This window comes from Eretmochelys imbricata, chromosome 3, assembly GCF_965152235.1.
Source record: "Eretmochelys imbricata isolate rEreImb1 chromosome 3, rEreImb1.hap1, whole genome shotgun sequence".
NCBI lineage: Eukaryota > Metazoa > Chordata > Testudines > Cheloniidae > Eretmochelys > Eretmochelys imbricata.
The window spans coordinates 65,049,791-65,077,761 of NC_135574.1; the positions used below are offsets into that span (position 1 = coordinate 65,049,791).

General features: G+C 43.3%; 1 protein-coding gene and 1 pseudogene across 1 annotated transcript in view; one reads left to right on the top strand and one right to left on the bottom strand.

Moving 5' to 3' along the window:
• ME1 (malic enzyme 1) overlaps window positions 1-27,971 on the bottom strand; it is a 292,439-nt gene that overhangs the window by 212,859 nt on the left and 51,609 nt on the right. The gene's annotated exons all lie outside the window — the stretch shown is intronic.
• On the top strand, window positions 16,724-17,510 carry LOC144262029 (non-selective voltage-gated ion channel VDAC1 pseudogene; annotated as a pseudogene).

Sequence of the window (27,971 nt, forward strand, 5' to 3'; positions counted from 1 at the left end):
CCCTTGGTGTGGAAGACTTTAATACCAAGGAAACGTATATTCAGTACACAAAGCACAACTGCTCCTGTTTATTTTGGTCTTTTATTCATTGTTGCACAATCTGCAGTTCACTGTAATATATTAAGGGCTTCAGCGATTAAACTGTGTAATTCAGTACAAACTGTTATTTAAGACATATATTTTTTACATTAATGGAAAAAAGGTGTTTTGATATCTGTTTTATGTTAAGTTTTTGCCATTCAATATATTTCAGAAACCTACCCATAATAGGAACATAGATAACACCGACTGTCAGAAAATAACTAACTATCTCCTTTGTTTACAGAAACAAACCACAAGTTGTAGTCCTGAATATTTCAGACGACTAAAATTGCTATAATACAGGGCAGACATGGAAAGGAAGATGATGATAAGTACATTTCTGTTTATTGCTTGATCTAATTATAGTCCCAAATTATTCTACCAAACCATAAGTAACAGATATCTTAATTAGATGGAATCCTGTTTGAAAAGGCAGACCTTGGGAAACATTCTGCTTTAAGGGGTCTTTGAGGAGTTCTGCCCCAATGGCCACTAAATTATTTTGACAGCTGCTCAATAAATAACTTAATTACTTACACACAAATAGGCACAAATAGAGCTACTTAAAGATTGTGAATGACAAAACAGTTCAGCAGGGAGGAGCATATTCATTACCAAGAGAGCGGCAAATTAGCTTTTGAAGCAAAACAGTGGGTTATCACCAAAACACACATTTGTTTTATTTTTCTACTCTGTCTAAGGTAAGAGGAACTACGAATAAAAAAATATTTACACCCATCTAGTAGGAATCTTGCTATGCTAATGACATGGAAAAACTAATACAAACCATGTAAAATGTTAAATGTACGAACATTCAGATCACTGGATATTTTTTATGTTTTATGCTTTTCTGTCTCATTAAAATAGCAAAATGTCCAGTATATGGACGCTAATATCTATTGCTACATTCTGTTTAGCTCTAACAGTAAAATATTGCCATTATTTGTTTATGGTAGTTCCCAAAAAACAGGCACAGTCCCTGTCCTGCAAAGCCTACATTCTAAAAAAGGTAGATGAAAACATATTTAATAGACTTACTGTGATTGAATTTTCTCTTCAATTTCCACTTTAATAAAAAAGGAATTACCTCCAAAAACACACAAAAAGGTGTAAATAGGTTTGACATGATCTTCCCTGTGTGAGGCTGGCCATATTTGATTTGTTTTACATGTAACCATGCAGGGAACAAACTTAATTTATACCTCAGTGACAACAATAGTCTCAGTATCAAATTATAATATAAAAATCAAGGAAGTCAGAAAGGAAGGTAAAACAAGGTAAGTGCTACTGGAAAATGGCACTCTCCTTTTAAGTTTAAATTCCCTTTAAGTAAAAGAAATAATACAAAAAATATTAACGTGCAGTGTTTCTCCCAATGGTGTAGTTAATCCACCTCTGCGAGAGATGATAGCTATGTCAACAAAAGAAGCCCTCCTATTGACATAGAATTAGAATCATAGGACTGGAAGGGCTCCTGAGAGGTGATCTAGTCCAGTCCCCTGCACTCATGGCAGGACAAAGTATTATCTAGACCATTCCTGACAGGTGTTTGTCTAACCTGCTCTTAAAAATCTCCAATGATGGAGATTCCACAACCTCCCTAGGCAATTTATTCCAGTGCTTAACCACCCTGACAGTTAGGAAGCTTTTCCTAATGTCCAACCTAAACCTCCCTTGCTGCAATTTAAGCCCATTGCTTCTTGTCCTATCCTCAGAAGTTAAGAAAAACAATTTTTCCCCCTCCTCCTTGTAACAACCTTTTACGTACTTGAAAATTGTTATTATGTCCCCCCTTGGTCTTCTTTTCCACATTAAACAAACCCAATTTTTTCAATCTTCCCTCATAGGTCATGTTTTCTAAACTTTAATCATTTTTGTCGCTCTTCTCTGGACTCTCTCCTATTTGTCCACATCCTTCCTGAAATGTGGTGCCCAGAACTGAACATTACTCCAGTTGAGGTCTAATCAGCACAGAGTAAAGGTGAAGAATTACTTCTCGTGTCTTGCTTCCAACACTCCTGCGAATACATTCCAGAATGTTGTTTTGGGTTTTTTTGCAACAGTGTTACACTGTTGATTCATATTTAGCTTGTGGTCCACTATGACCCCCATACCCCTTTCCACAGTACTCCTTCCTAGGCAGTCATTTCCCATTTTGTGTATGTGCAACTGATTGTTCCTTCCTAAATGGAGTACTTTGTATTTGTCCTTATTGCATTTCATTCTATTTACTTCAGACCATTTCTCCAGTTTATCCAGATCATTCTGAATTTTAATCCTATCCTCCAAAGCACTTGCAAACCCTCCCAGCTTGGTATTGTCCACAAACGTTATAAGTGTACTCTCTATGCCATTATCTAATTCATTGATGAAGATATTGAACAGAACCGGATGCAGAACTGATCCCTGCGGGACCCCACTCATTACGTCCTTCCAGCATGACTGTGAACCGCTGATAATGCAAGACAGTAACAAAAGCCTTACTAAAGTCAAGATATACCATGTCTACCATTTCCCCCCATATCCAGAAGGCTTATTACCCTGTCAAAGAAATCTATCTGGTTGGTTTGACACGATTTGTTCTTGACAAATCCATGGTGACGGTTACTTATCAAGTTTCAGAGTAGCAGCCGTGTTAGTCTGTATTCGCAAAAAGAAAAGGAGTACTTGTGGCACCTTAGAGACTAACCAATTTATTTGAGCATAAGCTTTCGTGAGCTACAGCTCACTTCATTGGATGCATTCAGTGGAAAATACAGTGGGGAGATTTATATACATAGAGAACATGAAACAATGGGTGTTACCATACACACTGTAACAAGAGTGATCACTTAAGGTGAGCTATTACCAGCAGGAGAGCGGGGCGGGGGGGGAACCTTTTGTAGTGATAATCAAGGTGGGCCATTTCCAGCAGTTGACAAGAACGTCTGAGGAACAGTGGGGGTGGAGGGGATAAACATGGGGAAATAGTTCTACTTTGTGTAATGGTGTAATGACCCATCCACTCCCAGTCTCTATTCAAGCCTAAGTTAATTGTATCCAGTTTGCAAATTAATTCCAATTCAGCAGTCTTGTTGGAGTCTGTTTTTGAAGTTTTTTTGTTGAAGAATTGCAACTTTTAGGTCTGTAATCGAGTGACCAGAGAGATTGAAGTGTTCTCCAACTGGCTTTTGAATTATAACATTCATCGGATACATTCAGTGGAAAATACAGTGAGGAGATTTATATACACACAGAACATGAAAAATACTGCTGGAAATGGCCCACCTTGATTATCACTACAAAAGGTTTTCTTCTCCCACCCACCCCAGCTCTCCTGCTGGTAACAGCTCACCTTAAGTGATCACTCTCATTACAGTGTGTACGGTAACACCCATTGTTTCATGTTCTGTATGTATATAAATCTCCCCACTGTATTTTCCACTGAATGCATCTGATGAAGTGAGCTGTAGCTCACAAAAGCTTACGCTCAAATAAATTTGTTAGTCTCTAAGGTGCCACAAGTACTCCTTTTCTTTTTGTTACTTATCAGCTTATTATCTTCTAGATGTTTGGAAATTGATTGCTTAATTATTTGCTCCATTATCTTTCCAGGTACGGGTACAGAAGTTAAGCTGACTGGTCTGTTATTCCCTGGGTTGTCCTTATTTCCCTTTTTATAGATTGGCACTATATTTCCCCTTTTCCAGTCTTCTGGAATCTCTCCCATCTTCCTGACTTTTCAAAGATAATCGCTAACGGCTCATATATCTCCTCAATCAGATATCTCCTCAGTCAGCTCCTTGAGTATTCTAGAATGCATTTCATCAGGCCCTGGTGACTTGAAGACATCTAATTTGTCTAAGTAATTTTTAACTTGTTCTTTCCCTATTTTAGCCTCTTCTGATCCAACCTCATTTTCACTGGTATTCACTTTGTTAGATGTCCAATCACCACCACCCTTCTTGGTGAAAACCAAAACAAAGATGTCATTAAGCACCCCTGCCATTTCTACATTTTCTGTTGTTATTTCCCCCCCCACCCATTGAGTAATGGGCCTACCCTGTACTTGATCTTCCTCTTGATTCTAATGTATTTGTAGAATGCTTTCTTGTTACCCTTTATGTCTGTAGCTAGTTTAATTTCGTTTTGTGCCTTGGCCTTTCTAGTTTTGTCGCTGCATACTTATATTATTTGTTTATATTCATCCTTTGTAATTTGCCCTAGTTTCCACTCTTTGTAGGACTCTTTTTTGATTGTTAGATTATTGAAGATCTCCTGGTTAAGCCAGGGTGGCCTCTTGCCATACTTCCTATCTTTCCTATGCAGTTGAATAGTTTGCACTTGTGCCCTAAATAATCTCTCTTTGAAAAACTGCCAACTGTCTTCAATTGTTTTTCCCCTTAGACTTGCTTCCCATCGGATCTTAACTACCAACTCCCTGAGTTTGCTAAAGTCTGTCTTCTTGAAATTCATTTTCTTTATTTTGCTGTTCTCCCTCCTACCATTCCTTAGAATCATGAACTCTATCATTTCATAATCACTTTCACCCCAAGCTGCCTTCCACTTTCAAATTCTCAACCAGTTCCTCCCTATTTGTCAAAATCAAATCTAGAACAGCCTCTCCCCAAGCAGCTTTCTCCACCTTCTGAAATAAAAAGTTGTCTCCAATACATTCCAATAACTTGTTGGATAATCTGTGCCCTGCTGTGTTATTTTCCCAACAGATATCTGCGTAGTTGAAGTCCCGCATTACCTCCAAGTCCTGTGCTTTGGATGATTTTCTCTCTCTACACTAGTGGTTCTCAACCAGGGGTACGTGTACCCTTAGGGGTAACACAGAGGTCTTTCAGGGGGTACATCATCTTATTTAGATATTTCCCTAGTTTTATAACACGCTACAGAAAAAGCACTAGCAAAGTCAGTACAAACTAAAATTTCAGACAAAATGAGAAAGTAAGCAATTTTTCAGTAACAGTGTGTTGTGACACTTTTGTATTTTTATGTCTGATTTTGTAAGCAAGTAGTTTTTAAGTGAAGTGAAACTTGGGAGTATGCAAGAAAAATCTGACTCCTGAAAGGGGTACAGTAGTCTGGAAAGGTTGAGAACCACTGCTCTACACCACGAGTTAGGTTGGTATAACTGCGTTGTTCAGCACACCACCGAGTGACATATTTATTCCGATGTAAGTTTACAGTGTAGACCTGGCCTAAATTGAAAAGCAAATAGGTCTATTCCATTCTTTGCTGTGCTTCATTGAAAGGAACTCTTGATCTACAATACTTCTGACAAAAATAGTATAGTATTATACTAGAGGCTTTTCTTTTATTGTGTGCCATTCTTCCTCAGCAATACACTATTTAAAACTAGCCAATTTCAAACTAACTAGTCACGTAACACTTTCCAAAATAAAATAAACCAAATGATATAAAATTATTATTAATTCTGGTGGCAACGACACCATTTTACATAATATAAAAGAAACTGAAAACACATCTATTTTCACTTTCACACAGCCACAGATCTCCACACATAATTAAAAATGTCATCACTTTTTTTATTTTATCTATTTATTTAGATCTTTAAAATGTATATTCAAGAGATAATACTACTGGTTTCAAATGTAAAATATTTACAATATTTCTGTAAGTAGCAACCTTTAATGGAATATTTGTTTATGTCTTGTGACAGTACTTGGTCTTTATATTCTGCTTATTTTGAACAAAATATTTCACATGGTACATAATCAAATTAAGCAATCTTGTCTCCTTCTGTTGGATGTCTGAGAAGATTGAAGAAGTCCTACAGAATGAATTATGAATAAGAGAAGATGTCCCAATAGGTAAATTAACTGACAGAAAAGACGTACAAACAACAGCTTGTACATGTTCAGTTGGGAATTTTCAATAAGTTTTCAGCCTAGATTTCTGAATCAACTCTGCAGTTCTGGGATCTTCCCTGTCTGGTACTGAAGAGTTCATGGGAGAGAGAGAAACCGAATTCGTTAACTTTTAGGATCCAAACCTATTTAGGAATTTAACACTGGATCAAAGATTTCTTCAAAGACCTCAGATGTTTAAAAAAGTTCCCTCACAAAAGCAGACGAAAAACAACTGCAACTAAGTGTCAACTAATTCACCATGCACAATAACCCTTCACCCACATCCACCCCACCCATGAAGTGGGGGAAGGAGAAATGGAGATGTGATGAGAGTTATTTTGGCCAACTCACTGGGGGTTAAATGGAGGACTTCCAGACCTAAATGCATTAATTTCTACAGCTTGAGCTAAAAACCCAAGTTCACAAGCCATGGACTGTTACAGACTCATACCTGTTGTGGAATGGCAAAGAGGACACAACACACACTAACCAGTGGGTTACTCAACAATCACAGAAGTTACTGAAGCATATGGATTGCAATAACAGCTGTGGAGTAGTTCCATTGCTATCCATATGCATCCCCTAACACATACTGAACCACTCTGAGCAAAATTATTTTTACACTGGCACTTACACTGTCTTTTCTTTGAATTCTAGCAGGCAGCTTTTACTTCTTTTTTTAAAATAAAGAAAAAAATCTTCTAAAACAGGATATTTTCCTTGTGCTAGATAAAAGAAAATAGGAGACTTACCTGTGCTAGTCAGAAGATTAAAGTATTCAGTTTGGACACAATTCTTAAGAGAAACCAAGACAAGTACGCTTTCATATCACAAGCATCCCTTTAATAGAGTGACAAAAGTCATCACAAGCCCAAGAATCTATATGGAAAAATAGTTTCTCCTTCCAGCTACAAGATGAAGGACAAGCACATCAATCATGTTAAGTGATAGTTTTTAATACAAAAACATGAATTAAACAGAGCATGTCTTTATCTGTCCCTAGTAATGTCAAAACCGTCCTCCTTAGGTATAAATCTAAAGAATTTTTATGTATTTTCTTTATTTAAGTTGAATACGATTATAATAATAAAAGAACATCCTCCCATTGCAACAATACTGAAGAAAATGATGCATCATAAGCTCCTATACATTTAAAAATCACCCTGATGATTCTGCTTTAGCTATTTCACAGCCTGTTCTATTCATAGGTATCATTCAGGAAATTCATCTGCTTGAACCATTTTCTAGGTTATGTATGAATTAAAATAAATCCACTGTTTTAGAAGATACCAACTAGCCACCTTCAATCATTCCATTCAAAGGGCCAAAGCCAAAGACTGTGAATTTCCAGCTACTCTGGACATTTTTTTCCAGGAAATCTGTTGGTGGGCTAAAGGATGGTCAAACACATTAGATGTCATCGCCAACATCACTGTTTTTAAAGGTTCACCTAATAAAGAGGGTGACAGTTTTCCAGTTATTCTACAAGCTCCAAAAATGATTATGGTCAAAGATGGTACATTGCGCCTTTAACAAATACATTTGGAAAATCAAGCAGCCATACTGCATGCAGTTCTGATCACCCCATGTCAAAAAGATATATTAGAATTGGAAAAGGTACAACAAACGGCAACAAAAATGATTATGGGTATGGAAGAGCTTCCATACGAGGAGAGATTAAAAGACTGGCACTGTTCAGCTTAGAAAAGAAACAACTAAGGTGGGATATGATAGAAGTCTATAAAATCATGAACGGTGCAGAGAAAGTGAATACGGAGGTTTTATTTACTCCTTCACATAACAAGAAATGGTTGCTTACTGTAACTGTGGTTCTTTGAGATGTGGTGTAGACTTGTATTTCACTTAGTGTGTGCGTGCTCAGCGCACCAGAGCCTGGAGAATTTTGCCTAGCAGTACCTGAAGAGGGCAGCACTCATGCCCTGTGGCCATAGCCCCTCCCGCTCACTATATGAGGCAGCAATGCCCTAACCCATTTCAGTTCTTTTGCACCAAACACCCAGAGATTAGACTCTGATGCAGAAGGAACAGAGAGTGGGCCATGGAATACATGTCTGCATCACATCTTGAAGAACCACAGCTACAGTAAGTAACCATTTCTTCTTCTTTGAATAGATGCAGCTGTGTATTCCACTTAGGTGACCTACAAGTAGTACCCATCCCAGGAGCCTACTAAACAAAGATTGCAGGACCCTACCAAAACATGCACCAACGCTGGAAAATGCAGTAATGACATAATAGTTCGTAAATATACGTATGGGCGACCACGTAGCAGCCTCACAAACATCCAATATTGAGACATCACCGAGGAACACTCTCGACTTTGTTTGTGCTCTTGTAGAATGAGCTTGCACCCACTCAGGAGGCATAGCCGAAGCTATTTCACATGCAGTCTTGATACAGGATGTTATCCATTTAGAGACTGTCTGTGAAGAGACCGCATGACCCTTCATTCGCTTTGCATTAGGGATGTCAAGTGATTAAAAAAATTAATTTCAATTACTCGTGCTGTTAAACAATAACAGAATGCCATTTATTTAAATATTTTTGGATGTTTTCTACATATTGTGATGGGGCAAGGCCAGACGGCTTTAGGAAAGTAGTGAAAAACAGGTATGTTAGCCCCAGGCTAATCAAATCCCTGTTACGGTGGTAAACAAAATGGCAGTTGCTCCAGGTTAATCAAGACACCTGGGGCCAATTAAGATCCTTCTAGAAAGCAGTGGAGACAGCTAGGTTGACTGGGACACCTGAAGCCAATCAAGGGCTGGCTGGAACTAGCTAAAAGCCTCCCAGTTAATCAGTTAGGTGTGTATCAGCATCTGTAGAAGGAAGCTGTGCTGCACAGCTGGAGAAACCGAGCAGTACAAACCCTATCAGGCACAAGGAAGGAGGCCCTGAGGTAAGGGTGAAATAGATATTGAGGAAGTGGGGCTGCTGTGGAGAAGTGGCCCAAGGAATTGTACTCATCCTGTTTTCAAAAAGTCAGCTACCAATAGCTGCTATTATTAGGGTCCCTGGGCTGGAGCCCGGAGTAGAGGGTGGGCCCAGGCTCCCCCTTCCCCTTCCCAATTAATCACTGAGACTGGGAGACAACAGAAACTGTGCGAGGGAGGGTAGCTTCTCCTCACCTTCCTTGCTGGCTTATGATGAAAATGGGTCAGTAGACTGTGAAAAGACAATTACCTTATCCGTAACTGGTGTTCTTTGAGATGTGTTGCTCATGTCTATTCCACAATAGGTGTGTGTGCTCGCCACATGCACCGGTGCAGAAAGTTTTTCCCCTAGCAATACCCATAAGGGGGAGAGCCCCCCCACCCACGGTGCCTGCCTGGTGCGGTATAAGGGGGGCTGCGCTCCCCCCACCCTCAGTTCCTTCTTGCCAGACAACTCCGACAGAGGGGAAGGAGGGTGGGATGTGGAATAGACATAAGCAACATATCTCGAAGAACACCAGTTATGGAAAAGGTAACTGTCTTTTCTTCTTCAAGTGATTGCTCATGTGTATTCCACAATAGGTGATTCCAAGCTATATCTATTGGAGGTGGGCAGGAGTTCAAAAGTTCTCGGGACGGAGTACCGCCCTGCAGAAACCGGCATCATCCCTGGCCTGGGAGACAATCGCATAGTGGGAGGTGAATGTGTGAACCGAAGACCACATGGTGGCCCTACAAATGTCTTGGACTGGGACATGGGTCATGAAGACAGCCAAAGAGACCTGCGCCCGAGTCGACTGTGCCCTCACAATGGGTGGCAGGGGAACCCCCACCAGCTCATAACAGGAACGGATACACAAAGTGATCCACTTAGAAAGCTGCTGAATGGAAATCGGCCAACCATGCACTCAGCGAGGCGACAAACAGTTGTGAAGACTTTCTGAAAGACTTGGTCCGCTCGAGGTAGAAAGCCAGAGCTTGCCTCAGTCAAGCGTGTGGAGACTAGTCGTGTGTGGCTTGGGGCAGAGGACTGGCAGAAAAATGTCCTGACCCATGTGGTAGGCAGAGACCACCTTCGGGAGGAATGCAGGGTGTGGGCAGAGCCGGACCTTGTCCTTACAAAAAACCATATATGGCGGTTCGGAGGTTAGGGCCCTGAGCTCAGGCCCTGAGCTCTGAGACCCACCTGGCCGATGTGATAGCTACTAGGAAAGCCACCTTCCACAAGAGGTGAGACCAGGAACACGTGGCCAGTGGTTCAAACAGGGCCCCCGTGAGACGAGCCAGCACCAGGTTTAGGTCCCACTGTGGAACCAGGGGCTTGGAATATGGGTAGAGACGGTCCAAACCCTTAAGGAACGGGCCAGTCATAACATGGGAAAACACCGTGTGCCCTTGCACTGGGGGATGAAAGGCCAATATGGCTGCCAAGTGCACCCTGACTGACAAGGGCGCTAGTCCCTGGACCCTCAGGTGGAGGAGGTAATCAAGGATAAACTGGATCAGGGCAGCCATCGGGGAAACACCCTAGCCTGCCACCCACCTCGAAAACAGAGATCACTTCGCTACATAGGAGCGGCGAGTTGAGGGCCATCTACTTTCAAGGAGGACATGCTAAACCTGTTCTGAGCATGTCCTTTCCTCGCCACCTAGCCACTGAGCAGCCACGCCGTGACATGAAGCGTTGCTAGGCTGGGATGGAGGAGGCAGCCCTGGTCCTGAGAGAGCAGGTCCGGGCGGAGTGGCAACTGCCATGGCAGAGCTACCGCCAGCCCCGAGAGGGTCCCATACCAATGCTGCCGGGGCCACGCTGGGGCAACGAGGAGGACCCTGTCTTTGCCCATCTTTATTTTCTCCAGGGCCCTGCTGGTCAGAGGGAATGGGGGAAAGGCGTAGAGGAGCTAGCATGACCAGGACAGGGTAAAGTCATCGGAGATAGTGCCCCTCCCTAGGCCCCCCTGGAACGGAACCGGGGGCATCGTTGGTTCTGCTGGGTCGCAAATAGGTCCACCTGGGGAGTACCCCACCTTTGGAAGAGCTGGTGAACCACTTCCGGTTGTAGAGACCACTCGTGCTGAGAGGAAAAATCCCTGCTTAAGCGATCTGCCCTCACATTCTGGGCACCCAGCAGGTGGAAGGCTTTTAGGTAGATGTCGTGGGCTATACAGAAGTCCCACAGACTGAGGGCTTCATGGCAGAGGATCGGGCCCTGCCTTGCCTGTTGATATAGAACATGGAGGCCGTGTTGTCCGTGAGGACCCTGACTATCTTGCCCTCCAGGTGTGAGCGGAAGGCCATACACGCCAGTTGCACCGCCCTCAGTTCGTTGACGTTTATATGAAGGGGTAGGTCTTGTAGAGACCACAGGCTTTGGGTCTGAAAGTTCCCCACATGGGTCCCCCAACCCAGGTCCGTCACGTTGGACACCAGCTCCAACAATGGGGCCCTGTTCCTGAGCATGTTGGAGCATGTTGTTTGGGACGGACCACCACCGCAGGGAGGTGATCACCGAGTTCGGCATGGTGAGGACTTTGTCCATTCTGTCCGTGGCCTGGGAGAACTGTGAGGTCAGCCAGAGCTGGAAGGGCCTCATTCTGAGTCTGGCGTGATGGACCACATATGTGCACATAGACATGTAACACAGCAGTTGCAGGCAAACCCTGGCTGTCGTCACCGGGAACCTTGTGACCGAGTCAATGAGCCCTTTCAGGTTCTCGAACCTGCCTGGTGGGAGAGAGGCCCTGGCCGACGTTGCGTCCAGTAGCGCCCCGATAAATTCTATGCGTTGGACCGGGACTAACATGGACTTGGTATTGTTTATCAACAGGCCCAGGGCAGTACATGTGAACAGGAGGAGCACCACATGATCCCTCACCTGCGACCGGGCTGTGCCTTTGACTAGCCAGTCGTCCAGATATGGGAATATTTGGAACCCGTGGCATCTGAGGTAGGCCGCTACCACCACCATACACTTTGTAAAGACCCTGGAGGCAGTGGACAGACCAAACGGTAGGACCATGAATTAGTAGTGTCTCTGATCCACCACAAAATGGAGGAAGCATCTGTGCCTCTCAAATATGTGGATGTGGAAGTATGTGTCCTGTAGATTGAGGGCAGCGTACCAGTTCCCGGGGTCCAGGGAGAGGATGATGGAGGCCAGGGAAACCATGCGGAACTTGAGTTTCACCATGTAGTGGTTCAGGCCTCACAGGTCCATGATGGGCCTGAGCCCCCCTTTTGCCTTCGGGATAAGGAAATACTGGGAGTAATACCCCCTGCCCAGGAACTCCTTGGGCACTGCCCCTATAGCTCCTAGGTCCAGGAGCCGCCCTACCTTCTGCTCGAGTAGGGCCTCGTGAGAGGGATCCCCCAGATGGGACGGGGGTGGAGGATGGTTGGGTGGGGAGGAAGTAAACAGAAGGTTTTAACTTCGGGAGATGGTGTTGAGGACCCATCGGTTGCAACCATTCCAGGAGGAAAGTACACAACCGATTGGAGAAAAGGAGCTTTACTGGGGGTAGGTCCCTGCTGAGAACTGGCAGGGTACCCCCGAGCGTCCCGTCAAAAGCGCCTTTTGCCTGCCTGCTTGCCCTTAGAAGACCTAGGCTGGGGGGCAGGCCGGGACTGCCACTGTGGGTGCTTTCTATAGTCCCACTGCTTTTTGTGGGCGGCCTCGTACTTCAGGAGGGAGGCCTGGGTGGGAGCCTGCTGCGGCATGGACTTGGGTTTTGCCAGAGGAGGGACATAGAGGCCCAAGGTCTGGAGGGTCGTGTGGGAGTCTTTCATGCCATGCAGCCTTGTGCCTGTTTCCTCAGCAAACAGAGCCTTCCCGTCGAAAGGGAGATCCTACATTGACGACTGCGCTTCGCTGGAGAGCCCAGAGAGTAGAAGCCATGACGCCCGTCTCATGGACACCACCAAGGCCATGGACCGTGCGGCCGTGTCCGCTGCATCCAAAGCGGCCTGCAGGGATGCCCTTGCAGCCGCCGTCCCTTCCTCTACAAGCACCTTAAACTCCTTCTTATCGCGCTCCTGGAGGGAGTCCTCAAACTTGGGGAGGGATTCCCAGAGGTTAAACTCGTAGCAACCAAGGAGAGCCTGATGGTTTGCTACTCATAGCTGAAAGCTTGACGACGAATAAACTTTTCTCCCGAAAGTATCCAGCCTCCGAGAGTCTTTGTTTTCGGGGGTCGGGGCTGGTTTCCCTTGCTGCTTCCTGTCGTTGACCAACTCGACCACCAAGGAGTTGGGCGCCGGGTGGATATACAGATTCTCGTGTCCCTTCGTGGGTACAAAGTACTTGCGCTCCGCCTTTTTAGAGATGGGAGCCAACGAGGCTGGTGTTTGCCACAGGGCATTTTAAATTCTTGCCACTCCTTCATGGAGCGGCAAGGCCACCCTGCCCAGTGCTGAAAGGGATAGCGCATTGACCAGGGAGCCTGAGGGCCCTTCCATCTCCTCAGCCTGGAGGTGCAGGCTCGCTACCACTCTTTTTAGGAGGTCTTGGCGAGCCCGGTAGTCCTCCTGCAGGACGGAGGAGGACAGGGCCACAATCAGCTCCTCTGGACGGGGTGAAGCCAGTACAGTGCTTTAGGTGTCATCCAGCACCGGAGGATCCACCACCTGGTCGGACTCCGGGCATGGTACCGAGGACACAGGTCCCACCGACCTTTTTTCTGGCGGTCTAAAGATGGAAGCCAACAGTGCTTCTGAGGCCCCAGCCACTGAGCGAGCCCCCACCGGATACCACTGGGCCGGCCATGACGCTTGGTGCCACTGCACTTGCTGTGGCACGGCTGTTTGGGCTGGCCAGCTTGGCCTGTAGATGGGCGGCTGTGAGGGGAGGCCAGGCTGGCATATGATCCACAACTGCCTCTGGACCAGGATTATTGGCAGTGCCGGGACCTATGTCGGCCACGGGACCGCGATCTCGACGCAGAGGAGCGGCACTGATGGTAATAGCTGCTCCGCGAACAGCCTTGACCGGTGGAACGGGAGTCCGAGCAGGAACGGCATCAACGATCGTGCCGCGACTGACTGCGGTATCTCCTGAAAGACGAGGACCATTGGCGACATCCACCACAGTCCCGTTGATATTCGCTTCGCGAAGACAAGCGGTGCCGGGAGTCCCGGTCGGACGGCACCCATCCGGACAGTCTGGCCAGCGTCGAGGGCAATCCACATCGACTGAGCCCTCAGTGGTCTCTGGGGAGTGAGCGGTGTTGGGAACGTTCACTCGACCGAGACCGTACCGGGCCGGTGGCGACTGCGGTGATCCCAGCAGCGGCTTGCCTCTGGAGCGTGGGGCCAACATCGGCAGAACTCCGGGCACCAGCATGGACATGACATCCCTGGCTGCCTGGAGGGCTTTAGGCGTAGATGGCATCCGAACATCCGGAGAGGCATGCTCCGAAGGGGCCGGGCCACTCCGCTCAACGTGAGTGGGAGGCCTAGGGCCCGATGGGGATGGAGGACTACCCGACATGGGCCTAGCCTCTATCCCAGACTTCCCTCAGTGCCGTTGCGAAGAGGGAGTCTTTCTGATCCTCTTGGCATGCCCCATGGATGGGGAGCAGTGCCGACTGCACGATGGTACCGGAGGGTCTCTGCGAACCGACACTGTGGTGCTGGGGACCAGTTCGGAGCGGTGTGCTGGGGTCGGGGCCAGTCCTGACTCCATCACGATGGCCCGGAGCCTAATGTCCCTTTCTTTTTCAGTCTGGGGCTTGAAAGACTTGCAAATCTTGCACCTTTCACTGATATGGGTTTCTCCCAAGCAGCGCAGACAATCCGCGTACGGATCGCTCCTTGGCATAGAGCGCCTACAAGAGCTGCACGACTTAAAGCATGGGGCGCGGGGCATGCCTAACTAAATGACTAACTAAACTAACTGAATTAGCTAACAAACTACAGGTACTACTGAACAAACTAAGGGTTCTGGGGATGAGCTGCAGCAAAGCTGGAGCTGAGCAGTTCCAACACACCTTCACTGGCGGCAAGAAGGAACCAAGGGTGGGGGGAGCACAGCCCCCCTTACACCATGCCAGGCAGGTGCCCTGAGGGGGGGAGCACTCCCCCCTACAGGTACTGCTGGGGAAAACCTTCTGGCACTGGTGCACGTTGCGAGCACACACACCTATTCTGGAATACACATGAGCAAACACTGAAAGAAGAACTTTGCCTCTAGAGAGAGAAGGGCTACGTGGAGGGTCGCAGTGAGCCTCTGAGGCTAGCATAATTCCCCAGAAAGCATGCAACCCACTGAGACAAGGTCGGAGCTTTGTCACAATATATTGATTTCAATTACAACAGAGAATACAAAATGAACATTGCTCACTTTATATTTATTTTATGACATATTTGCACTGTAAAAAACAAAAGAAATAGTATTTTTCAATTTACCTATTACAAGCACTCTTTATCATGAAAGTTCAATTTACAAATGTAGAATTATGTACAAAAATTACTGCATTCAAAAATAAAACAATGTAAAACTTTAGAGCCTCCAAGTCCACTCTGTCCTACTTCTTGTTTAGCCAATCACACAGACAAACAAGTTTATATTTGCAAGTTTATAAGTGCTGCCTGCTTCTTGTTTACAATATCACCTGAAAGTGAGAACAGGCATTCACATGACACTGTTGTAGCTGTTAACCGCAATTAATTTTTTTTAGTTAATCACATGAGTTAACTGCAATTAATCAACAACCCTAATTTGCATATGACAAACAGGTGAGGCTGAGCATGAAACAGTTTAGTCATAGAATCATAGAATATCAGGGTTGGAAGGGACCTCAGGAGGTCATCTAGTCCAACCCCCGGCTCAAAGCAGGAGCAGCACCAATTAAATCATCCCAGCCAGGACTTTGTCAAGCCTGACCTTAAAAACCTCAAAGGAAGGAGATTCCACCACCTCCCTAGGTAACGCATTCCAGTGCTTCGCCACCCTCCTAGTGAAAAAGTTTTTCCTAATACTCAACCTAAATCTCCCCCACTGCAACTTGAAACCATTACTCCTTGTCCTGTCATCTGCTACCACTGAGAACAGTCTAGATCCATCCTCTTTGGAAACCCCTTTCAGGTAGCTGAAAGCAGCTATCAAATACCCCCCCATTCTCCTCTTCTGCAGACTAAACAATCCCAGTTCCCTCAGCCTCTCCTCATAACTCATGTGTTCCAGTCCCCTAATCATTTTCGTTGCCCTCCGCTGAACACTTGGACACTTTCCAATTTTTCCACATCCTTCTTGTAGTGTGGGACCCACCAAAGTTGAGGCCTCACCAATGTCGAATAGAGGGGAATGATCACATCCCTCGATCTGCTGGCAATGCCCCTACTTATACAGCCCAAAATGCCATGGGCCTTCTTGGCAACAAGGGCACACTGTTGACTCATATCCAGCTTCTCATCAACTGTAACCCCTAGGCCCTTTTCTGCAGAACTGCTGCCTAGCCATTTGGTCTCTAGTCTGTAGGGGTGCATGGGATTTTTCCATCCTAAGTGCAGGACTCTGCACTGGCCTTGTTGAACCTCATCAAATTTCTTTTGACCCAATCCTCTAATTTGTCTAGGTCCCTCTGTATCCTATTCCTACCCTCCAGCATATCTACCACTCCTCCTAGTTTAGTGTCATCTACAAAGTTGCCGAGGGTGCACTCCACACCATCCTCCAGATCATTAATGAAGATATTGAAAAAGAACGGCCCCAGGACCAACCCTTGGGGCACGCTGCCTGATACCAGCTGCCAACTAGACATGGAGCCATTGATCACTACCCGTTGAGCCTGATGATCTAGCCAGCTTTCTATCCACCTTATAGTCCAGAGCCCGGCGAGCAAGAAAATGGCTGTTCCACCTGCTTACGCTGATCTAGGAAAACCTGCCAGAGATGTTTTCGCCAAGGGCTATGGATTTGGATTAATAAAACTTGAGTTGAAAACAAAATCTGAAAATGGACTGGAATTTACAAGCTCAGGTTCAGCAAACTCAGAGACAACCAAACTTACTGGCAGTTTGGAAACAAAATACAAATGGAAGAAATATGGCTTGATGTTCACAGAGAAGTGGACCGACCACACACTAGGCATAGAGATTACTCTTGAAGATCAGGAAAAAAAATGTTAAAATTAAGACCGGATATAAACGGGAACACATCAACCTTGGCTGTGACATGGATTTTGATATTGCTGGACATTCAATACGTGGAGCCTTTGTGTTGGCAGGTTACCAAATGACTTTTGAGATGACTAAATCCAGAGTAACCCAGAGCAACTTCGCTGCTGGTTATAAGACTGATGAATTCCAGCTTCACACTCATGTGAATGATGGCACAGAATTTGGAGGCTCCATTTATCAGAAGATGAATGATAAATTGGAAACTTCTGTCAACCTTGCTTGGACAGCTGGAAATAGCAACACGCACTTTAGAATAGCAGCCAAATATCAGATTGACCCCAATGCATCTTTCTCTGCTAAAGTGAACAACTCCAGTCTGACTGGTTTAGGATACACTCAGACTTTGAAGCCAGGTATCAAACTAACATTGTCAGCTTTGTTGGATAGCAAGAATATCAATGCGGGTGGACACTAACTTGGTCTAGGATTGGAATTTGAAGCATAAAAAGAGATTATACAATCACTAAATTGAAAATACTTTACAGTATAGCTACCTTCAGAATTTAGTGAACCTTTTAATGTTTTACGTCTGGGATGCAAGTATTGTTATGTTTCAGTCATGTTAAACCTGGTTAAAGACAGCTAAGCTTTAAAGTGTTGTTCTTTGAGAAGAAAACATTAAACAAAATCCTAATTCCAGGCTTGTTGCCCATCACAGCTGCTAATTACAACTTTACAAGGGATACAACAATGGTACTGATTACAGGTTTCAGAGTAATGGCTATATAAGGACAGAAAAGTGTGATATAGAAACTGTGACTGAGAATTGCAATCCACCACAGTGAACTCTTAATTCATGAAGCATAGTCCTGTCCAGATAGAAGGCTAGACATCACCTGACATCTAATGTATGGAGATGCTGCTCCTCTGGAGATGACCGCAGTTTAGGAAAGAACATAGGTAAATCTATCACCAGATTCAAACAAAACTGAAAAACCACTTTAGACAAAAAAAATTGGTATTGTCACAAAGTCACGTTAACTATGAGGAAAGCAGTCTTCTGAACAAAAGTGGAATGGAACAAAATGCCTGGGGCTCAAATGGAGGTCCCTTTAAAACCACTAGTTATGGTCCCACAAAGGAACCAACTCTCAGACCAGAGAATGGAGATGTAGAAGTCTTCTTAAGACTCTTGCTACCATAGCACTGGAAAGGACTGATCTTACCTGAATAGGGGGATGAAACGCTGATATTGCTGCCAGATGTACTCTGAATGAGCTAAAGGCTCATTTTAATGACTAGGCCATTCTGGCAGAAGGCTTTCAACTGTTGAGTAGGACCTGCTGAAGAGCCTCCAAACACCATACTTCCTCTCATTTAGCCACGAAGCAGCCACGCTGTGAGATGCAGGGAGCTGAGCATGGGATGTAAAGTGCATTCGTGATTCTGTGTGAGTAGGTTGGGATAGAAAGGAAGGGGTACTGGAGGCTGAACTGACAGCACAAGAAGGTTGGAGAACCAGCACTTGTCATGTCAGGGCAATGAGAATGCGCTTGGCCTGATCCTCCTTCAGCTTGAGGATGACCTGTGGGATGATTGGGATTGGCAGAAACGTATACTGCAGAGCCAGCTGCTAGCTGAGATGGAAAACGTCAGACAGTGAATCTGGCCAAAAGCCCCCTTGAGAGCAGAACTGATGACATTCCCTGTTGTTCCTCGTAGCAAACAGGTAAAACATTGGAATGCCCCAAGCTGTGAAGATGACCCAGAGGACACTGGTCTTCAGAGACCACTTGCAACTCAGGGAAAAATTCCTGCTGACATGGTCCATGAGATGATTCTGGACCCCAGGGAAATGGTCAGCTATTGGAGTGATACTCTCTTCAATGCAGAACTGCTACAACCTGTTTACCTCTTGGCAGAGAATCCTGAAGCATGCTCCCCCTTGCCTGTTCACATAACATACTGTGGTGGTATTGTTTATAAGTATGTGATCCACTGAGCCCCGATATGATCCAGAAAAGTCTGACATGGATTGCAGATGGCCCAAAGCTCCAGCACATTGATATGCAGTGAGGACACCTGCTCCGAGTGCAGACTTTGAACTTCAGTGACTCCAGATGTGCCCCCTACCCAATCAGGGAGGTGTCAGTGACAACACACATGGTTGGTAAAAAGGGCCACGTGAAGGAAACACCCTGACAAACATTCTCTGGAAGCATCCACCACTGAAAGGATTCTAGGATCAGTGGAAGGAGACAGAAAAATTGGTCCACGGAGTGAAGAGTCACAGAGTAAACTGTCCTGAGCCATATTTGAATGGGGCGAAGACAAAACCTTGCAAACTGTACCAGCTGCGTGCAAGTGGACATGTGGCTCAAGAGGCCTCAGACACATTCAAATGGTCTTGGAAGGCTGAGATTGTAGACAGACTCAAAGGTGGCAAATCACTTGAAAATGGTCAGTCAGCAAAAATGTTCTCCAACTTGTAGCGTCTATTAGGGCCTACCAATGAACTCGATATTCTGAGTGGGAACCAAAGTTTACTTTCTGGTGTTTAGGATGAGACCTAGACAGTTGAACAAGTGAAGTGTAGTGTTGACATGGGAAAGGACTTCCACTCTGGACCTGCCCTTCAGTAACTAGTCATCCAGGCACAGGAAGATGTAGATTCCTTTCTTCCTGAGGTACACTGTCACCATGACCAAGCATTTGATAAAAATACAAGGAACAGAAGAGAGGCCAAACAGATGCTCCGTTATGACAAATCGAAGGAATTTTCTGTGGTTCAGAAAAAATCGCCGGACAAATTGCTTGTTATACACATCAATGACTTAAAAGATATATAAATTAGATCATTTTTATTAATTAGCATGTAAGATGGACAAGTATGAAGGTGTGTGAACTGGACTATGCAAGTGTCTTATCAAAACCTACATATTTGGCTGACTTTACATGATTATTTATAAATTGTACATAAATGGAGATGCAGGTACACAGCTGTCTATACAGTCAGATTGGACAGATCAAAACATTTAAATTATCAGATATTCCTATTTTACATAAGGCTACAGAATCCTTGTTTGCTTGTTATACACATCAATGACTTAAAAGATATAAATTAATCCAATTATTCTGAAAGGGAGTGAACTCAGAAATAGAGTCTAAAGGGAGGAGCTTTCAAATCCTAAGAATCAGAGCTGCTTTTCAGAATTTAAAAACTGTCTGAAATATTGATATTTACCTGTTACTAAATATTTATACAACACCAGATCTGTTCGTGGTGCTTTACAGATATTTAAGAAAGGCCCAGCCTCTGCCCCAAAGATCATACAAACTACAGCATAAAATAATAAAAGGGATACATTACTTTTGCATATGATTTCCGTCATGACAACATGTAGCCACTATGCTTTCTCTTCCCTCCACTTCCAATGGATTAAGTTTGGCCACTTCTTAAAAGCAACACATTGCTAAAATTATTCCTGTACACATCCTTGTGCTCTTATCCATTGTTGTGGTTGTCAACATTTGACAAAAAAAATCCAGGGACAGATTGCTAAATAAGCTGGGGTCTTGATAGAGCTCCAGAGATCTCTTTGTAAAGTCAGATGAGTTTCAAGTATTTTTAAATATTAGATATTTTTATTCAGATCCTCAAAATATTTGAGGTTTAGATAACACCCAGAAGTATGAGTTCTTCACTGAACCTACGGCGGATCCTATGTGCTAGCACTCTCTTTATCTATTATCTTGTGCAGGGACCATATGGGCTACTTTTCCCTTCTTTCAGTGTTTTCACGTGGGACTGAAAGGACTAGTCCCCACTCAAGTATTATCAGGGTTCTCTACGTAACATGGAAAATGACTCTTCTCTTCCACACCCAAGGAAGCATGCATCTTCTTCTGCAAGGACTCTTTCAAACTCTCTCTTGTTCCTCTTGAAATCTTCCTGTTTCTCTCTACCATTTATCTCTTCCACAGAAATTACTGATGTCTCTGCTTCTCTTCCTACTCAAAAAAGATAATGATGTCTCACTTTGACTTTCTACCTCTAGGATCACTGGTATTTTTATTTCTCTTCCCTCACCTATACTAAGCTCCACCCATTTCTATCCCCAAAGAAAGTCAATGGTGTCCCTGTTTCCTAGATTGGCAGAGAAATAGAAAGGGAGAAAGATGGTCCATTCTATTATCATTCTCTCATTGAAGAAGTGAACTGGGGCTGATGTCACTGCAATGCAACTGCTGACTGCTCACTTCCCCTGTATGTTCCTGGGCCACTCTTTGTTAGACAGCAGGAGGAGCTGGGAAATGTGGATAAGGAAGGGAAAAGGAGCAGCAGTCACTGGCTTGCCTTCTAACTGCTCAGCACCGTGGTTTGTATTGGCAGAGGTGGACAATCCTTTTTTGAAAACCCTAAGGCATCAATTGTCACAGTTCCCAATACACTAGTTTGCAGTGACTCAAAATAAAGGCATGATTGAATAAGCTTTCAGATATACCTGGTTGGAAATTTTCCAATGAACAGTTTTTCCATCAGAAAATGCCGACTTGTCGAAATCTACTTTCAACAAAACTCTGCTGGAAACCAGGCAGGTTCTGGTCAGAAACCTACCTGGATTCTTACCAGCTCACTCACCCAGCTCCTTGGCAGCCTGCCTGGTAGGGAGACAAGAAGCCTGGAAGCCCTGGCTCCTGAGCTCACAGGTCCTCCACAGCCAGTGATCACAAGGTCCTTGGCTCTGGGGCAGCCCACCAGACTGCTCTCCTAGGAGTCCCTGGCTCTTTCATCAGTTACCAGCCTGACCGGCACCCTGAGGAGCCCTCCTATAGGGAAGATGGGCTACCCAGCTCCCTGGCTGTTGGGGACACTGCTGTTCTGTGAAAATTCTGACTTTTCTGTTGTTGTTCTATTAGGGGTGATTTACATAAATCCATGTTTTCTAGCGGTTAAAAGGGAGGACTGGGAGTGAAGAGGCCAGGATCCTAGTCCCAACTCTACTACTACAGTAATTTACCAGATGATACTGATGTCAGGCAAGACACTAAACCATTTAGTGTCTCAAATTCTCTATCTGTGAAATGGAGATATCCACTTTTGTAACCTGCATTGAGATTCTTGTGCTACCTAAATGATGAGCATTATTTTGTAAGTCACACATGATGGAAAAGCACTAAAGCACAAGATATTCATCTTATGAGAGTAAAATGAGGACATGCTTTGACTACAAGCCAATAGCACAGACCTTCCAAATCACAGAGAAGAACTGCTGCTTGAATCAGATGTTTCCAAAGTTCCATCCACCCACTATTTTGGCTAAATTTATGCATATAGCTAATATTCTAGGACCAAAAGAATTTATGCTTAAGTGGTATTAAGAGAGGATCATAGCTGTAATGTAACACAGGTATAATGATTTAGAGTAATTTAAAGATGAAAGACCAAATTCAACACATTGAAAGTTGAAAGAGTTCAAAGGGAGTTGAATTACTTGCACCAGGGTTGAATTTGGTCCAAAAAACCTACATAAACTATATCAATATATAGAAATTGACAATTGAAAAAAATGTCCTCTCCCCCTTTATTAGAAAAATCTATAGCATTTTGCTGTGGATTTCAGGAAAATAAAAAAAGAGGGGCTACAATAAACAACAGCGGTTAAATTCTGCCTCTATTGAAATCAACAGCAAAAGTCCCTTTGACTTCACTGGAGCCAGGATTTTTTCCTGTGAAATTTACTTGCTGGTTACATTTCCTTTCCTGCAATATAAACATTCTCTTGCCCTCCATGTCAACCATGACCTATTTTGGGGCACATATATATAACTACATACAACACAACATGAATTATTTATTTTACATAGATTCTTTTTCTAATCCATTACAAATTCACTGGAATTAGACAAAACAACATATTTTTGTTATTATCTAGTCTCACAATAAAATAAGGAGATCCTATCTTTTCTTCTCATTATCCATAATATTAACACAAATTATTAAAATTAAATTGTGAAGCATCTGGAGAGTATAGGTCAACTGTCTGGAAAATTCCAATGTTTGCTTATATAAAGGGGAAAAGGTTTTCATGTCAATTTTTAGCACTGAAGTAGCCAATTCAAAAGCCTAATTCAATAGCATAGTAAGATAAAGAAAACCATGATTTAAGGAGGTTACCATTAATTATTATAAGTACACAGGAATACCATAATGCAATTAAAGGCATGAAGCTTAACTGAATGTGAAATCCTGGCTCCTTTGAAGTAAACGAGACTTTTGCCAATGATTTCAAAAGGGTCAGAATTTCACCCACATGGTAGAAAATTATGAGTGCAGAATACAAGTCAATTTATTGGGAAAAAATACGTCTATGAATACCATGAGTAGATTACATTTCTTCTGATTTAATCTTCCATCATACAAGTGGATCAGTTATTCTTACTGGTTCTATTTTAAATACAAAACAAATCACATGACCAGAGCAGGAAATCTGGTCCATTCAGAGGATTTTAGATGCTACCCCACTGCTAAAGAAATGTTTTATTTAGATGTTCAGGTTCTATAGAAGTCCTTAATTTTGTTAACAGAGGGGCACTGTTGTCTGTGTGCTTTCAGTAAATACAGTGTAATATGAATTCTGCAAAGGAAAAAATCCCCAAAACAGGTTTTTTTCATTTTGCCTACAGCAGTGGAGGAGTTTTTAGTTTTAGGATTTGTACAATGCAATTCAATGAGATTTCTGTGGCTTCCCCTGTTCCAGGGACTCTAGATATGTGAAAGTCACCAGCACTGGAATTTGCTCATTTTTGGTTACCTAGCTTTCTCTTTTATTCTGTTCCATTTAACATTGTAGATGCTAATTTGTTGTTTTATTTAATGCCCTCACCACCAGCTGCTCTTAGAGGATGGGAAAAAGTACAATACACAGGTTGTGCAATCCAGTTTTAAAACTGAAATTGTAAATAGTAGTATTGCGCAATGGGACTTTGGGGTTGGGACCCTCTCTGTATGTCTCACTATGTGTATGGAAAATATGAGAATATAGTTTCTATAAGGAATGCTCCCTCTAAACTTTCTTTCTTCAAATGTTAATGTTTTAGAAAAAAAGAGTCTTTGGAGTTAAATAAGGAAAATGACCACTGATCTACCAAATATCTCTTTTGTAATTGTGGATAGGTAGATATTTCAAATCAGAATTATCTGCTTGAGGAAACCAGGCTAACCAGTCCACATCAGCAGTGTAACAACTGTTTTACATATCCCCTAAAGGAGAACGCAGGTCAAAGCATTAAAATTCTTTAATGCCATCTGTTTGTCTAGTGAAATATTTCATGATGTTTAAATAGCCATTCTTAGTTCCACTTCCTGATATGTTATATATTTGTCATATATGTGTTATTTGTTATAACCTGCTTGTTAATCTGTTCTATTTCAAAGTTAATGTAAAAATAGTAGTCCTCCATATATTACTGTTTGTGCATCCTCTGCATTACTTTATCATAGCCAAGCCTTGAATCATGGCCCTCCTGAACAGACAGGAAACAGTTTTGCTTTGCCAAGCGAGCTGAAACAGAACTTTTCCTTGGCTCAGTAGAAGCTAAACTAAACTTATTTCAGCTAAACTTCCTATTGGCATATCTTATAGAAGGCAGAACTTGACCTAAACTCATATAAGACAAAAGTGTAATCAGCTGTCTTTAAAAATTATTAAAACAAAGTATATGGATCAGGACAATTATGCCAATGTTAAGAAAAGAGAGCAATAAGAACGTTGAAATGTCAGCATTAAATACTTGTTAGGTAGACAGAATGTGGGTAATGGAGATGAAAATGAGGAGGAGGAACAACCAAAGAGAATCTTTTTAATTCTGTAACATTTTCACCCCTAAGATTTTCTACTATTGCTAATACAAGATCAAAAGAAGTTAATTTACTTGCCAAGACTTCAATTCTGCCAACAGTTTTTCACGTGAGTAACTTCACACCTTAGTACTGGAGTTCAGTGGGACTATTCATATGAATAAAATTACTCATGTGTTTAAATGTTTGGAAAACTGAGGCCTAAATATGCAGACCAGAGTAGAGTGTTTTAGCAGGAAAATAAATTAAAGAGGGTGCAAGATAATACCAGAACATCCCTGTTAAAATTATATCTGCACCAGACCCCAATACACCCAGGGCCAAATTCACCCCTTCAACAATACATCAATAGGAGCTGTGTCCACTTATGCTAAGACAGAACATTGTCCCCAGAGACTACTAGATTGACACATTCATTGTGCACATCCAGTAAGTGTTAAATTGGAGCATGTTAAACCATTTTGACATTTATACTTTCTCTGATTGATTTACATAATACAGTGGTAAAATACTGCAAGTCTTGTAATTACCATTACTGCATTTTTGTTGGTTCTTTTGCTTATAACTCAGTTTCCCTCTTGTGGTTGAAGAGGACTAGTCTTTTTTTATCTTTCTCCCACAGCATATTCTTAGCAGCTCCATGTTGTTTAGTCTTCTTCTGGACTGCTTGGACCACCAGGGAACCATCAGTTGGGTATTGAAAAAAATACTAAAATCCCTTCGCAGGAGCTTATTTTCTACTTGCCCTCCTAGAGATGGGTGGAATGGAGGCTGGAGTATGCCAGAACCATAACAGGCTCCAGAAGGCCCTCATTTATGGACATTACTATTCTGTCCTGTGTTGCAGCATGGAGAATGTCCAGCAGTTTATATTGTTTCTCTTGAGTAACCTCAGGAGAAATATTTAGAATCTCAGCAATCCTTTTGAGGAGATCCTGAAAAATCTGAATTCATGCTGGGAGGCTGTAGAAGGTGGATTTACTGTTTGATCAGGGAAAGATGAAAAGTCTCCTTGAGGCACTGGTGGTTCCCGGGCTAGAGGAGGCAGATCATCCTCAATGAAGTACTTCTCCTCCCACACCAGAAGAGACTGGGGGAGTGGTGGAGCTGGAGTATGCTTTAGTAGTTTTCTCAGAGAAGATGATCTCAGATGAAAAACAGTGGAAGTGAGTCCTTCTTCAGGTTTGCACCTTTCTTTATACATTCACTGGGAAAATCCTCTTTTGGCGCCGCATCAGTATCCCACTGGGACACCCGGGATAGATTGGGGTCTGGGAGGAGGGAGATTTCCCAGTGTGTTCAGGAGAGAAAGAGGAGTAGGAATAGGTTTTCTATAGATGAGGACCAATCCTGTGAGGAGTATGGTGCCTGCATGGTGCAAGCTGGTCTGAGGCCAAGGTGAATAGCCCGTTCAGAATCACTTAACTCAATAGATCCCAAGTTACCCTTAGGCTCTGAGGCAGCAGGGAGAGTTACCCGGCTATGTGCCCTAGAAGAGGACTTCTCCTCCCTTGCCTGAGAAGATTTCAGTCTCTCAATTGGGGCTGGAGAGGAGAATCTACTCATGGAGTCATGACTGGAGTGATGCTCCTCTACAACCTTCTCTCAGATGGAACTGATCCAGTTGCTAAATTAGAACGATAAGTGGAAACCATGATGGAGGTGGAGATGGTACCATAGGTGGCCAGTGCCAAGGTTGGGTGTGATTAGTCTTTCCCATGCTACTCAGAGATTATGGGCTGAGATTTCATAGATTTCTCCATCAAGAACAATTTCAATCTTGCCTCTGTGTTCTAAGGGTCCTTTTGGAAAAGGAACAGCATACAGAGTAACAATTTGGAATATGCCCCTCTCCCAGACAGAGGAGATATTCGGACTGTCTTTTGTTAATGGACATGATGGAATAACATGACAGACAAATCTTGAAGACAGGAGATTTGGTGTCTGCCATTAGGAAGGAAAACCTGCCTGGATAGAAGGTGTCTTCTTCTTGATCCTTCCCCCCCCTTTCTTTTCACCAATGAAAACAAGGATAAACAAAACATATGAAAAAAAGAAATGAAGAATACACAAGTGAAGAAAGGCTATGTCTCACTAAGGCATGTCTCACACCCCATGAGTGGTGGTTGTAGCTACCCCACGCCTTATTCCCTCACCTACCGTAGTTGCAAAGATATAGGGCGTGCTGGCACAGACACTGCTGTTCAAAAGAATCCTACCTCATGCACATGGTGTGCATACCTACTACCAGTGGACTCTATGTAGACAATCACTCAAAGAATAGTCATATCCCCTCTCGGCCTTCTTTTTGCTATTCTAAGCAAGCCAAGCTGTTTTTGTCACCTCATAAAATAGACCCTCCATTTTTCTGATCATCCTAGTAGCCCTTTTCTGTACCTGTTCCAGTTGGCATTAATCTTCTTTTAACATTGGTGGCCCGAATTCTACACAGTATTCCAAATGATGTCTTACCAGTGCCTTGTACAACGACATAAATACTTCACTGTCTCTAAAGGAAATACCTTGCCTTGTACATCCTAGGATTCCATTTGCCTTTCTCATAGCTGCATAAAAAATCCATAAATATCATTCATAAAAATTGCTCACTGTCACTCCAAGTGTTCGCAAAATATTTTGTTTGGATTCTCTAAAGTCACTCTGAGCATATATCACTACTAAGAATTCCTTGTTGTCTCTTTGCAGATGTAAATACGAAATAGCCCTTTTTACTAAATAAAAGGAACAAGTTGACAATGAAATAAAAGGAGAAAAAAGAGAACATACAGATTCTAATGCTATTATATATAAATAGCTCTTTGAAATTAAAACAGCTTCAGTAGGTTTGCAATGATCCATAGATAAATTTGTCTGTAAGATGTCTAATTTGAGTTCAGATCTCAAAATTAGCATCTGATCTGCCATTTTCATTTGCCTATTTATAAAGCAGGTGTTGATGCTGTACATGAAGAACGGACCTAGAACCTTTTTGATAGTTTGGTGTAAAGTGCTAATGCCTGGTAAAAACAAAAACAAAACACCAAAACAGTTTGACACTAAAAACAGAAGGAAGGATGGAAAGAAAAACTTATGGCTCATTTC